This window comes from Anolis sagrei, chromosome 5 (genome assembly GCF_037176765.1).
Source record: "Anolis sagrei isolate rAnoSag1 chromosome 5, rAnoSag1.mat, whole genome shotgun sequence".
Classification (NCBI taxonomy): domain Eukaryota; kingdom Metazoa; phylum Chordata; class Lepidosauria; order Squamata; family Dactyloidae; genus Anolis; species Anolis sagrei.
The window spans coordinates 163,652,710-163,669,105 of record NC_090025.1 but is presented as its reverse complement, the minus strand read 5'-3'; positions in this window follow the sequence as shown (position 1 = coordinate 163,669,105).

The window sequence follows — 16,396 nt, the reverse complement described above, 5'->3', positions numbered from 1 at the left end:
GCATTGAGCCATGACATTTAAAGTGGTGTCAAGCTGCATAAATTTACAATGTAGATCTTTCTTTAGTTCTTCTTTAATGTGCAAATATTATCAAACACACCATAATGAAGCCAAACAATAATTCTAACAAGCAACATATTCCTTGGATCCCCTGATGTTTGTCTAATTTTAAGTATCTAGAAATTAAGGATTAGCTGTCTGTCATCATATAGCAAACTACTGTTTCTCAGAAACCCATTTGCAGGAACATCACCCCTAAAGGTAAATTACGTATTCAAGAATGTTCTTTTGTCAAGCGTATGATCACTCATTCACAGTTATTAAATCAGCCGCATATAAGGTTGTCTCCACTGGAAAATATGTCTGAGATTATGGAGATTCCAGTAATAGTATTTGATCCTCAAAAGCAAATTCATATATATAATGTAGTTTTCCCTACTACTTAAATTGGAAGTATGAAGTGTTCACTGTAAGTTGTTATCTACCTGTTCGTAAGTGCAGGGGCATCCAGGTTTTCAGCAACCTCTGTGAACTATTTCATATAGAACCATTCTACATCAGTACAAAGAAAATCTTTTGCAAACTATTTCTTAGGAATTGATTCCTACATGGATCTGCACCTAGGCAAAATGGAAGGGTATGTGATGACTGCTTCTACTATTGATAATGTCTTTGTTGATTGCTATTAAGATTGGGAGATACAGGAAAATCTCAAGTGCAACTGGGCATGATGTTGTATTGAATTCTATCTTGCACTAGACATATATAGAGACATATATACTGGCATATACAGGTTTATTATACTGTCAGGGATGTAGATGCAGGGGTGGGGCAAAGGGGGGTATTGTCCATCTAATAAAAATTCTGCCAATCCAAGTGAAAATTTCCTTGAGTCTCCTACCTTTTGACATTTAAGAGAGTAAGACATTGAAAATAATTTATACCTAGAACTCATTTATTTGCCATGTTCATATTCTTTTGATAACTGTGCATCTTCTTTCTTTTGGATACTCATACTGAAGGAGCTGTGGTGGTGCAATGGGTTAAACCCTGGTTCCAGCTGAACTACTGATCTGAAGGTTGGCGGTTCAAATCTGCGAGATGGGGTGAGCTCGCGTCTGTCAGCTCCAGCTTCCCATGCGGAGACATGAGAGAAACCTCCCACAGGATGGTAACACATCCAGGGATTCCCTGGGCAACGTCTCTGCAGTCAGCCAATTCTCTCACACCAAAAGCGACTTGCTCAAGTCACTTCTGACATGATTTTAAAAAAACCCATACTGAATTTTTGAATGCTTAACTGAAATGCAAAGTTACGGCAAATACTAGAATTACTTCTTAACTCATATGATATTAAATGATTTTAGAAAAAAAATCTTATTATGGGGAGGTGATGCCCTCATTTCCTGACATATGAAACGTTATGGTACACAGTCATTTTCAAATTAGATGTGGGTTCAATAAATGATCTATCATCAAAAACAACATATACAGTTCATAAAACACTGTGGTACTTTAAAAGTTGCTACTATGTTTGAGTTATACACTCCTTTCTGTACCTTTCAGTAAGGCTACTGTGTTGCCTTGCTCACTTTCTTCACAATGTATACAACACTTTTAAGTATTCTGATAAGCTGAAAAAGGTGCTCAGTTTACTTTGCTGGAGCAATCAGCACTCTGGAGAGCGCTTACCACCTTGTTTTGATTAGTTATCAGCAGATGCCTGGAAGGAGAAGTACACAAGGAAATTAAACATTGACGTCATGGCAGAATGGAACTGATGAGGGACAGAACTGATAAGATGAAGGCCAATGACACAATTGAGGCTCTAAATGAGTCCATTTGAAGTGTTTTCCCATATACTCTCCACCCTTTCTTCTCTTTATAGGGTCGGTATGGGCCTAAATATCCTGAAAGCACCAGATCCTATCAGATCTTGGAAGTTAAGTAGGGTCAACTCTGGTTGGGACTTGGGTGGAAGGCTGCCAGTGAATGGCAAGTGCTGTAGGCTATATTTCAGAGGAAGGAACTAGCAAAACAACATCTTAGTGTTTCTTGCCTCTGGAAACTATGAAATTTAGAGGGTTGCCATAAGTTGACAGGAAACGTGAACCATATGAAATTAATGTCACCATTTGCTGACAGGAGACTTGAAGGCACACTCACACACAGCAACACAACAGGTTAATTTCATTCCCTGCAGTCATTTGTTAGCTTCCATGACTTGTTGTACAACATTGCAGTTTGCATGTATTTTATCAGTTTGCTTTTATTCACTTCACATTTCCACATATTCAGTCAGGAAATCAGGCAAAAAGTTAAACATCAGGTAATGTATAGATACGAATGGCAAATTTGTGAAATACACTGTTTCTCGAGTACTGTAAGTGGTTTTGAGTGCAGAAATATCAAAATATTTTTTAAACATTTCCATAGCAAAAAAATAATAATTTATTTTCATCATTTATGTTCACAGAACATTACTTCCTATTCAAGGTTGCTAGCAAATGCAACAACATTGGATGATTCAAAATTGTATTGACATCTTTCTGATAGAAAATGGGTAAAATCTATTGTCCCCTATAAACTCCTTATTGCTGCCAATCAGCTTCATAAATACATTATAATAAGGCATGTAGACAAAAGAAAGAGGAGGTATTCCTATCGTGGCACAATGGGTTAAACCCTTGTACCGGCAGGACTGAAGACAGACAGGTCGGAGGTTTGAATCCGGGAGAGTGCGAATGAGCTCCCTGTCAGCTCTGACTCCCCATGTGGGGACATGAGAGAAGCCTTCCGAAAGGATGGTAAAACATCAAAACATGCAGGCGTCCTCTGGGTAACATCCTTGCAGATGGCCAATTCTCTCACACCAGAAGTGACTTGCAGTTTCTCAAGTCGCTCCTGACACGGAAAAAAAATCCTATCTTAAGTGGGATCAAGAAAATGATATTGAGATCGGACCAAAGCTATTTTGATTTACATTTTAGTCAAGAAATAGGCACTCTGTGATAAGATTCACAAAGCCGTTCTCTTGTCTTGAGATCAAAATGGCACCCTCCATAGCATCACTCTATCAGCAGCTGAAGACCTTATTCAAGCAAGCACTCGGTGACTAAATCTTAGCTGACGAGAAGGTCGATCCTCAAGTGAAGTTCAATAAGCAAAAAGTGCAATAAGTTCTGATAAGACGATACAACAATGTTTTATTGATTGCTTATGTTTTGTATTTGTATTTTGACTGCTGTTGATTTTTTTATTGCATCTCACTGTATTTTATATGTTGGAAGCCGCTTTGGGTCCCATTGTAAGAGAGAAAGGCGGAATATAAATAAAGGTGATGATGATGATGGTGGTGATTATTATTATTATTATTATTATTATTATTATTATTATTATTATTTTGTCAGACTGAAATGCTGCAGAATGCTGACAGTCCATTGGAAAAGAGGACCAGGGAAGAGCAATCGAATGCCCTGTTTGACACAAGGGTGAGAAACCAATAGCCTTCAACCTGGGTTTAATGCTCTCTAGAAGTTATCAGTTCAGGTTTCTGACAGACTTATCTGTCTCTTCCCCATAAGGACACTTATTAGAGAAAGGGAAAGGAGGGCAGCAGAATCATAGAAAAGGAAAGAGCTAAATCGCAGACCTGGAGCCAACCAATCACCAACCAATGCCAGCAGGGAACTTTTCGTGGTATACTATAAACTAGACGCCCTCAAACTTTTTAAATAGAAGGCCCCCAAACTGCTGGAGGGCCAGATTATAATTTTTTTTAAAAAAAATGAATGAATTCCTATGCACACTGCACATATCTTATTTGTAGTGCAAAAAACACTTTAAAACAATACAATAATTAAAATAAAGAACAATTTTAACAATTATAAACTTATTAGTATTTCAGTGGGAAGTGTGGGCCAGCTTTTGACTGAAGAGATAAGGTTGTTGTTGTGTTGTTGTGTTGTTGTTGTTGTTGTTGTTGTTGTTGTTGTTGTTATTGTGAGCTTTCAAGTCATTTCAGACTTAGGCTGACCCTGAGTGAGGGCTGGGTAAATGACCTCGGAGGGCCATATCTGCTATAAACCGGTATCCAACTTTGGCCCTCCAGATATTTGGGACTCCAACCTCCAGAAGTACCAGCCAGTTTATTCAGCGCTCAGGAATTCTGGGAGCTGAAGCCCATAACACCTGGAGATCAAAAGGTTAGACATCACTGGTCTACATTTAAAGGGAATGCAACCCAACTGCAGCTAAATAAAAGGTTGCCTTTTGTTGTTTCAAGTTGACCCAGACCTTTTCCAATCCTGGACCCAATCAATTCAGAGTTTTGGCTCTGGGAAAACTCCCACAGAACTCAGAGCAGATGTAAAATAAAGTCTATTTTCCACGTGCCCCAAACATTGGATCCATCAACTGCCCCCATGATATGATGGTCACATGTAAGGGATACTGTCATTACACAATTTCTCTGCTGAGCAGGGATTTGGTCTATATGTCCTCCGTAGATGGCCTCCAGTTCTAGCCTTTGAATATAATGTTAAATGGACCACAAAACCATTGCCTTGTCAATAGCAACTACTCAAGATCTCTACTGTGGCTGCATTGATGCTTCTCCAACTGCCCATTAGCTTCCACAGCACTACCTGGCATACTATCCACCTCATTACATTATGCCAATGCATCCTCTTGCAGACACCTACATTTTAAGGCAGCATATTTACCCTACACCATTACTTCATTCACCTAACAATGCCAAGGCTTAATGTGTCAGACTCAGATCAATGCTTAACCATGCAGCAGAACTAAGAACAAGCTATTCAATCTTTTGTTAATATGTGAATATAATTTCCTAATATAATTTCCTAATAAGATGAACAGGTTATTGATCAGCACATACGAATTTGGAATATTTACTTCATACTCAGTATGTGCCAAAGAATGATCTTATCTGTAGAATTTGGCTTCTTCAATATTACTGCAGCAGCCAAATGGCAGTGGGGTCTTTGTTGGAAGTATTTGACCAAAAACTGGACAGCTATCTGGCAGGAAACTATAGCTGCATTGCAGAGCTCATTCCAAGCAGACAGTTAGACCCATTGACTTACAATATCACTTCCTATTTGATGAAACGGCAGTCTTCATGACTGAAGTTTCTGTACTGCTTACATCAGCCAAAAAGATTATAAAGCTAGGGAGCTGGTCAAAGAACAGTATGGAGAATGGAATTTTTTTGGGGGAGGGGGTTACTTCAGTTCCCAGAATTCCCCAGATAACATGGCTATGATATTCCAGGACAAATGTTTCTCCTTTTGTATGTAGAGTCACGTGGAGCCAGCATGATGGAGTGATTTGAATGTTGGGCTAGGACTCCAGGAGGCCAAGGTTCAAATCCACACTCAGCCATGAAAACACACTAGGTGAATTGTGAAACTCACACTATCTGAGCCTCAAAGGAAGGCAATGCCAACCCTCTTCTGAATAAATCTTGCAAAGAAAACTCTTTTATGGGATCACTGTAAGTTGGAGTTGACCTGATGGCAATTAATAACAGTGGATTCAAGTAATTTAACATTAGCCGGATTGTTTCTCTTCCATCAAACTTGTCCAGTAACTACAGAAGCCAGGATGTCGCAAGGGCCTGCTATGCACTACTAGATTGCAGTCACTTTCTTTGAAGGGCAAATTGAATCTGTGTCACAAACAGATTTAGAGTTTTCTCGTAAAATTTTAAAGTTTGTTCCCCACACGTTATGGGTGAAGAGCAGCTCAAGAAACACAAGGCCAAAGATGGTACAAGTATCCATTTGAGGTACAGGTTTTACAGTCAGCTGTCCTTATCTTTCTCAAGTCCTCTCCATTTCGATAAGGCGTGAACCCTCCCAAGTATTGATGAATTTCAACTTCTGTCATCCCCACTACCAGTTATGAATTATGAGGGATTATGGAAGTTGGAATCCAACAAGAAATCCAGAAGACCATGAATTGGCCTTCATGATTTAGATTAAGGTATTTAAAAAAAACATATGTCTGTGGTGGACATGAACAAAGTAAACAACTACTGGAAACAGATTGTTTCCAGTAGTTGTTTAACATAGAAAAGATGTTAAACACAAATTTCAAAATGACACCACCAATGTACCTTCTGAACATGCCTGATGAAGAACTAGAAAGGAAATTCAGGAAAAATGTTGTTTTACATGACAGTGGCAGCTTAAATAGTATATACTAGATATTGGAAAAACCTCAGATATACCTCTTAGAAGAATGGGAAAAATACATTACAGATTTGCTAATAATGGATAAAATAACTTTACTCTTAAGAAGAAAACTAGTCCAATAAGAAACCTTCTAAATGTTGTTAATAAGCTGCCACCAATCCTTACAAAGCTGGCTGGTCTAGCCCCTTGGAGAATTTCTGAGCCCTCCTGCTAAAAAAAAAACAACCCACTTTTTCCTCCAAGCTGTAGATTTTAAAAATGGTTGCTTTAGATTTTCTTGCTAAACAGAATATAACAAGAAAAACTGTTAAAACTAAGCCCTTGAAGTAGTCATTTTGTAAGTGTGCATCCTTTTCTGGAAGGGGAGTTTTTAGTGTGAAATTCCTTTTTTAAAACAAGAGAGCCAAATGTCCAAATACCACAAATAAGCCATTGACTGCTCTAAAATGGCATGGAAATCCCAGGGTTAAGAACCGAAGCTATAACCCACCCTCTTGAGAGCACCATTTGTGGTTTTCCCAGCTTTTGTATAGGTCTCTCTTTCTAAAAGGTTTGATGTGCAAGGTTTGGTTACTTGCAGTGAGAGCTTGTAACTAGAATATGCTGTCATTTTTGGTCCTTCCTTTTGTCCTTCTGCCCCATTCACAGGTTCTGTAAAGTCTCGCTTATACAACCTTCGCTCATCCAACGTTCTGTATTATCCAGTGCAGTCTACCTCCCACCTGGATCCACAGCTGTTTCAATACATTGCAATGTTTTGGTGCTAAATTCGTAAATACAATAATTACTACATAACATTACCATGCGTTGAACTGCTTTTTCTGTTGATTTGTTGTAAAACATGTTTTGGTGGTTAATTTGTAAAATCATAATGTAATTTGACATTTAATAGGCTTTTCCTTAATCCTTCCGTATTATCTAACATTTTTGCTTATCCAACATTCCGTCAACCCATTTATGTTGGATAAATGAGACTCTACTGTACGTTAAAAGAGAACTGGTTGGAACACTGTATCTGACATGTTCATGAATCCCATTTTATACTGACTTATTTTGTCTTGGTGTCCCTCATTCTCACCTTTCACCCAAAGCACACTGAGATGTTCCAATTATCTGAATCTTAGTTGTGAGGTTGTAACTGCAGAAAGTACAAGCCCCTTTGCTCCACTACTCTTTGCTAAAAACAAACCCTTGGTCAGGTAACACATAGTCAACTGTTAACTAAATGTATCATGGGGTGTAATTCCTTGGAGATAGAGTCTTGGATATTGAAGCAAGCTTGATGTAGTTTCAACTTACCATGTTGTGGTCAGTGCATAGAGAAACAATGATCAACACTTTTGCCCCATGGTGACCAACATCAATAAAACCAATAGAAGCTCAATGTTGTAGATATTCAGTAGTCTCCACTAGGCGCTTGGATTTGGCATGTTGTGTATTGTTGGAAATCTAAACTGCTGTTCATGAAGTCTATTCCGCCTTGTGTTCTCAAAGATTTACTGACTTGGTATGTTTAATCCATCATCCTGGAAAGCTTCACTCAGTCACAGCTGTCAACGCCTCTGGTACTTCCTGAAAAGCCACTAATAGTTATGTTTTGTGGGTATTATGTTTAAGTTGGCAGTTCTAGAAAAACTATAATGTACTTCTTTAAGCATTTTAATTCAACTTTTCCTGCACAATCATTTGAAGAGCTTGGAGCAGCCTTTAATCTTCACAACAACCTTGTCAAGAAGGTTCAACTGAGAAAGACTATGAATGTCCCATCTGGGCAAGATTGCAAAGCTAGGTTTCTTCAGGTGAAACATTCCAGCCATACTGGCTGTGTGCCATTCCCCAGAATAGAGAAAATGGTTTGGGGGTTACACTATTTGCACATTGTGTTGGGATTCAACCCCACACTGCCCAAGTTTCAAGTCCTCAAAAAGAAGTTAGTTAGCTTAAAATAGGCTGAGGGGTTCTCTTCCCCATGTCTCCTGTTTCTGATTGGTTGTGTAGAATGGATACTTTTCTACTGCAAGCCTTTACTTCTGATTCTTTTCATCTTGATATATGTGTTGTGTAAATTGAGATCTCTCTGTGTGCGTCTGTGTGTGTCAGAGGGATGTAGTGATTGGTTAAAATTTTTGTTGCTACTTCATAACTATAATTTTGCTACTGTTATGAATTATAATGTAAATATCTGATAGGCAGAATGTATTTTCATTCACTGGACCAAATTTGAATACTGGTGGGATTGGGAGGGGGATTGATTTTGTCATTTGCCAGTTGTAGTTGCTGGGATTTATAGTTCACCTTTACAAAGCATTCTGAACTCCACCAAAGACTTGGCATACAGAATTCCCATGACCAACAGAAAATACTGGAAAGGTTTGGTGGGCATTTACCTTGAGTTCTGGAGTTGTAGTTCACTGTGGACTTAAACAATGTTGGATCTGGACCAAACTTGGCACGAATACTCAATATGCCCAAATGTGAACACTGGTGGAGTTTGGGGAAAATAGACCTTGAGATTTGGGAGTTGTAGCTGCTGGGATTTGTAGTTCATCTACAATCAAAGAGCATTCTGAACCCCCACCAACGATAGAATTGGGCCAAACTTCCCACACAGAACCTCCATGACCAACAGAAAATAGTGTGTTTTCTGATGGTCTTTGGTGACCCCTCTGTCCCCCCTCCCCAGGGATCCCGATCCCAAGGTTGAGAAACACTGAACTAGAGGATAAAATGCTCTATAGACCTGAAATACATTTACCTGCAAGCAACTTGAAACAATGGTGGCCAAAAGAAGACACAGAAACAGGACGTTAGCTAAATGTCAGTTCTCATTTATTGTTTTTTGATAATCTTGTTTGCAACATTTACCACATAAATCATCTAAATAAATAGATGCTGTACAGTCTCTTAACCATTATCAGTACAAAAATAAAGCCGCACATTGCATCAATTACAACTTGCTCAGACCCTTTCATTTGTATTACAATCTCTGTTTGAAGCAAACACTCAGTCACTCACAAAAAGGCATTAAAACTTTGATTTATTTTTAATCATGTTTGGAATTTGTTCAGCTCCCTCCCCCGCCCCTGATACATTCAGTTAGTCTGTACAAAAAAAACAAAAGAGAGCAAAAACAAAGAAGCTTAATCTGTGTGCAAAGGAAGCTTTCATGTGCAAAGATTAACTTGGACACCATGTCAGGAAGGTACCAACTCAGGTATCATGCCAATAAGGAGAAAGGGAAAGGAAATATCCCACAACACACACAACAAAATGTATAGGAAGCAACATGTCAGGGCTGTTCCTCCCTGCCCCACGCACATCACAATTACTCCCCCCAAAAAGAATACAGAATTGATGAATACAGTTCAGACTGGCATCTTGAGAGAACAAGCAGTGCAAACAACAGGGAAGAAAGAGCTGAAAACCTCTTCTATAGGATATGGACTTGGCACTAAAAGAAGACTTCGGACTTAATTAGACATTTATAATGCCCCATTTTGATATCTTGACAATCTTCCACTTCGTACTATTTTCCTCACCTGTTCACAAAAAAGAGCTCACCAGTCATTTGGAAAGGCTCCTGTACATTGCTTATGGCCTCTCCCCAAAGTTTGACTTAGTCCTACACCCTTCATTTGCTATTAAAGTGCAATTTGTCAGGGGAAAGGGGAAAAATGAGAAGATGCATTAAAATATAATTTTTATATACATATATATAAATGTCAACACATACAAATGGAAATGATCCATGACGCTGCATTTGAGCAACGTTCTCAAGACTGGAGGGACATGGATCAGAAGCAACTTATTGCTGGAAAGTGCTTGGAGTTTAAGAAGAGCTTTGAGCTATGTCCACTTCTTGAGGAGGTTTATGCTTCCCTTGCCTACATAAAGGCAAGCTTGACATACTAACTGCAAGATGTGAAGTGAAAATATCAGAGCAACCTATGGTATGACACAACTACGGCTAAATCTTAGCAATGGTGTCCCTAACCATCCAAGAAATTAACCCTTCCTGAAAAGTTCTATCTCTATTTACTAAGAAGGAAGTATGATTGAGTTTAGTGTACTTTACTTCCACGGAAGACTGTACAAGACTGTTGCCTTGATGTCTTAGGCAGTGTGTCCTAGCACTTGGTTAGCAGACATATGCAAAGGAAAGTCTACGTTGCAGGCAAATACAATGGATATGATCTTGGTATTGATCTGCAGCTTTGCCCCGCATGACTGGTTTTATGCTTTTATCACAATTTCTCCTTAAATGGTGCACTCATTCACAGAACAATTAAGCAGTGCTTAGGGGAAAAAAAGAGATTTGGATTTTGATTCATAAAAAAGTTTGGCTAGGTTTTCTTCTGATTGGCAGACTCTGTTCACCCCTTTTTCTCCCACTAATTCTGTTGCTTTACAAGCAACAGACTAAGACATCATCCCATCCTTACCTTATACTTGTACAGTGCTAAACCTTTATTTTTCTTACTTCTTGCCATCTCCTTGGATGGCTTTTTCAAGTAAAACCTCAAGGCTGAGAGCCAATTCTACTGTGTTCTGAGGAAAAGAAACAGGACTATGGTCTATCTCAGGCAAACTAAGGCCCGGGAGCCAGATGCAGCCCCCTGGGTGCTTACCTCAGGCCTTCTTCATTTTCCCTGTCCTCTCAGCATGAAAACACAGTGGCCTGTTGCATCCTTATGCAGAAAGGATGGAGGAGAAAGGCACGCAGTAGCAGAGAACCCTCTGGAGTGCTCTCAGCCACCGAACATCTTGCTCTCCTCCCAGCCTAAGGACGGTGCGAATGGCCCTGTCCTTATGCTGAGAGGACGGCCCAAAGAAGGAACACAGTGGTTGAGAGTCCTCCAGCACACTCTCAGCCATCACCTGTCTTGCCCTCCTCCTGGTATAATGGCGAGAGAACAGCCCAAAGATCGGGAGAGGAGGATCAGGGCAGTTGGTGAACATCTAATTTTCCTTTCGGCATAAGGACAGTGCAAACGGCCCCGTCCTTATGCCGAGAGGATGGGCCAAAAAGGAATGCAGCGGCTGAGAGTCTTCCAGAGTGCTCTCAGCCACTGCATGTCTTGCCCTCCTTCCGGTCCAAGGACGGTGCGAACGGATGGGGTGAGCAGCCCTGTCCTTATGCCAGGAGGATAACCTGACCTGGGCCCTGTCCCATCCAGTGCACTCCCAGCTGCCCTTCCTCCCAGCCCGGCCCTCTCGGTCAGGCCCACAATGCAGACCCAAGACAAAAAGGTTTGCCCATGTCTGGTCTATCTGGACTATCTATGGCACCTTTTCTCTCTGGTGGGAAGCATGTGGCCCTTCAAATGCAAAGTCAATGGTGAGGAATTAAAAAATCAGAGTTCAATAAGAGCTGGAAGGCAACATAATTCCCACCCCTAATTTAAATTTTCAAAAAATCAAGAGGGAAAGAGAAGGGCTGCCTTTCTCATGGAACATCCTCATCTTTAAGAAAGGAAAACCTATCTTACATTTCACTTTTTTTTTTAAAAGAAGCTCACACTTTTTAAAATGTCTTATTGAACAGGGAACAAGGAAAAATAACCACATGAAAGAGGAGGCAAACTTACTATGCACTTGAGTTATCTTAAACCTTGGAATATGCTTATCCCATGCAACATGGTGCTTTCATCAGGAAAATGATATTCTGTAAAGTGCCACAGTGTTTCTTGCTGTAGAGCAGTGGTTCTCAACCTGTGGGTCCCCAGATGTTTGGCCTTCGACTCCCAGAAATCCTAACAGCTGGTAAACTGGCTGGGATTCCTGGAGTTGTAGGTCAAACACCTGGGGACTCACAGGCTGAAAACCACTGTTTAGAGCAACATTTCTTTGTCAGAATTTGCAGTCATCTTATCTTTTGCTGCAACACCCATTTCAACTGAACGTACACTATGACTATATAACTATTTATCAGGTCAACGTTTCAACTTGCTGTAGATTGTACCATCACAATGTAGTGGTTTGAATGCTGGACTAGGACTCCAGGGGAATAGGGTCCAAATCCCCATTTATCCCATGGAAACTGCTGGTTGGTCATATTCTTGCAGCCTTAGAGGAAGGCAATGGCAAAACCCCACCTTGCTAGAAATCTTGCCAAGAAAACACTGTGTTATGGATTCCCTAAGGAAAACCTAGGTCCGAAGTAACCTGAAGGCATACAATAACAACAAGGTTACACTTATTTTTTTATGATTTACAAGAAACAGTTTCCTTCTATTTACATCTATTTCCCCCTAACATCTCTAATTTTATTTCCCAGAGTAGCTCAGAGTCAGTTTTTCCCTCAATAACTTTCAGAACATCAATACGGAATTCCATATTCTCTCTGAGGCAGGCCATGAGAGCATGTTGTGCACATGCAACATTTATACACATATATGCTAAACTGACACATGACCTCCTTTTAAAACATACCTTCTCACATACATTGCTCACATGTAGAAAAAAGAAAAGAAAAGAAGTCAAACAGCTCCATAACAAAAACAAGGTGCATATAGGGGAGGTATTGAACAGCAAAAAATACAGTACGGGATCCAACTTGGAGTAGCTTAGTAGCCACTGTACAGTTATCTAAGAGAATTTGTCACTTTGGCATAAATTTACAAAATAAGTAATCTTTTTTTGGGCGTGATTACAGGTTTGAAATGTTATTTTCCTAACAAAACTATACTCATGCTGAAGCAATGCATCCCAACACTTGAACAGCATAGCAAGAATTTTAGTAGAAATTAGGAAATACAATACAACTGCATAATAGTTTTGGGGGAAAAAAGGAAAACTTAATTCGAATATATTGTTTTATATAATGGACCTAAGAATACTTTCCTTTCAAGTTTTTTCCTCCTGGCTTATTAGCTAGGGCACACTCTCTCTCTCTTACGAACTAAAACAGAACCTGTTTCAAACATCATATCATATGTATCTACCACTCTGTCCTCATCCTGACATACATTTTCCTGTGTAGGGAAGACGACATATTAGAGATTATAAAGCTATTTAATAAATAATTTAAAACTAACGAATCTTCTTCTTCCTGACCTTTCTTGCCTCTTTTTGAACATGTAACATTCTCAAAGTGGCTGTAGGTTATCAATACTGCATTATTTACACACCACCATCATGAAATCTATGTTCATTTGATGCTGAAATATCAACCTGTAGCTGGAAAGGAAGCAAACAGACTATGTACATGTCTTGTCTTAAGGCCTGAAATTTGCTCATCCCATGCAACAGGAAGATGATAGTAAAGTGCCATAATATTCTTGCTTTAGACCAGTGGTCCCCAACCTTTTTTCGACCAGGGGGGCACTTGACCAGGGACCACATTGACAAAAGAGTTATGAATCAGTTTTTGGTCAACTTTAGATTGGGTTTGGTTATTTGGGGTGCTGATTCAGAAACCTGCATTGGATAGACTACATCAGCTCTTGTTTCTGGTAGAGAACCTATGCCACCCAGTAGTCACCATCTGCTCGCTCACAGAAAACGATTTAATAATTTAGAGCTGATGTAGTAGCAGTAAACTTTTGTGGATAGTCAGCCTCTCCCCTCCTGATATCCTCGTTGCCTTGGCACTATAAGATGGTTTCGCGAGACAAGTCGCGTGGTTTTGAGGCAATGGTGAGGCTACTGACCATATTTTCGTTCTTGCAGACCACTGGTGGTCCATGAATCACAGATTGGGAACCACTGCTTTAGACCAACAAACCATGAAAATATATACATTTCAGCATCTGCTTTTTTATGCAGTGCTTCTGACATAAAATAAAATAAATAGCATCTGGCTTATCACAAACAGAAGTGCATATTAGAATCAGAGGCCATGTGTACACTGGCCAGATTTAAGCCAACAATACTATAAACCATGGTATATTCCTGGCTTAAAATCTTTACCTTACTAACTAAAGGGTATCCAAACTCTTTAGCATCAAAATAGCCTCTCTCATGACTATTGGATTATATACATGTATGATATCTACTGTGTTAAAGGTAGAGGTATTGCTGCTAGTTGGAGCCAATGTGAAAACTTGGTTTAAAACACACAGGCTTGGATGTACAGGGTTTAAACAGGTAGACCTTTTCTCCTCTTCATAGCGTTTTATGATTTCAACTACATTTTTATTTATTTCTCCTTGAAAAGTCAATTCAATGGAGGGAAGACGGAAGAATTCTAGGCTCTCTTCTCCAGCATGAAAAAATGGTATTACTGGACAGCAATTCATCCACATACTGAATTGCCCTGGAGGGATGCTATCACACCAGAAACAAGCCTTTTGTTCCTAGTAACTAGAGACACTCCAACATCAATATGTCCCTAACTGAGTTGGAAAGAAGGGGAGGAAAGAGGAGCAGAAGCCCTATTCAAAACCTCTTTTCACTTAGTAAAGAGCAGCACAATTGAAAGAACACAGATCTGGGTCACAAAAGCCACTCTCAATACAACACCACACCGTTTCAAACTGCCCAAAAGAAAGGGCAGGGGAAGCAGTCTAACTTCTTAGGCTTTCTGTTGTAGAAATGGGGGAAGGAGAGAGGAGTAGCCAGCTAGCCTTTTTCAGCAAGGAGTCTGGCATGGCCTCTTCAAAGGTTAAGAAGTTTTATTTGGCATAGGCTCCAATGGCATAAGCCAGCTCTTTCTGTTGCATCTGATAACGTGGCCAGCTGTTTTAGGGTCTTTAAGGTGCCGTAAGAATCCTTTCTGGGTTGCTGTGAGTTTTCCGGGCCATATGTCCATGTTCCAGAAGCATTCTCTCCTGTTGTTTTCCCCACATCTATGGCAGTATCCTCAGAGGTTATGAAGTCTGTTGGAAACTGGGCAAGTGAAGTTTATATATCTGTGGAATGTCCAGAGTGGGAGACAGAACTCTTGTCTGCTTGAGGCAAGTGTGAATGTTGCAACTGGCCCTCTTGGTGAGCATGTAATGGCCTTGCAGCTTCAAAGCCTGGCTGATTGCTGCCTGGGGGGATCCTTTGTTTGGAAGTGTTAGATGGCCTTGACTGATTCTTTTATTTAAAAAGAGAGGAACAGTTTTACATACAGCTTTTGGAAAAGAAGGACAGCATGATCTGTATTGCAGACTTGTACTCAACAATCCTTCCCATGCTCTATCACGAGATGAGCTAATGAGAATATTTATCCTCTGAATCAGAGGAAAGTTCCCATTATCTTGAGGGCTCAACCCAATACACATTTTCAGTGTACATAAGGCTCAAAGGGAAGGAACTAGCTCAAAGAGAAATTAGGTGACCAAGAAAAGCTTTCTTTCTTTTGGAAGATCTAAAAGGAGTTAAATGTAGCCAGATGTGGAAACATATAGTAAGATAAGCCTTTCCGTTTGTAAAAGCGATGACTTTAGAAGTCATCACTACAGTGAATTTTCCAAATTCTACGAAAAATAGTAACAAGAGTGTATCTAGTTTAAGGGCACAGTATTGTGAAAAAATGTCCTAACCAAGTCCTTTTTTGATTTAAACCCCAAGGAATTGGTTTTTTAGCCGATTATAGTAACATTAACAGAAATTAAAATAAAAATATGAGTAATTCCATGGTATTATTGCCTATATCATCTTCTAAAACCAGAGTTAGAGGCAGAAACGTCAAGGGCAGTCAACCGTCCAGTGGACAACTGACCTCATATAGTGAACTTCTGAATTTCAGCTTGTTAATGTGCCTCAAGTACCTAACCTTTTAGAGTGAGATGATTTATTCATCTCTGTAAAACATCTGCAGAGTACAGACCTGTTAAATTTCCATTCAATAGATCATCAGTGATCACAAAAGTTTAAGTATTTGCAAGTGGAAGAAGCAGAGCTTGGAAATGTTACTTTCTTGGACTACAGCATGGCTAAGTGGACACACTGGCTGCAAGATTCTGAGGGGTTTAGGAAAAAACCCCTCTCATTTCCCAAGTTGCAAGAAGACATCAAGAAAAAGACAATGTTATCCTTGAGACACAAACTAGTCAGAATTCTAGTGCAGCACAAAAAGCATTTCTGTTCTAATTTTTTTGGACAATCCAAGATTAAAAGCAAACTAAGTAACTCGGGACAGTATATAAGCAACACTCAAAAAGCAGGGGAATTCCAGACAAGAATCAATCAGGGCCAGCGAACACCTTCCAACAAAGGATTCCCCCAGGCAGCAACCAGCCAAGCTT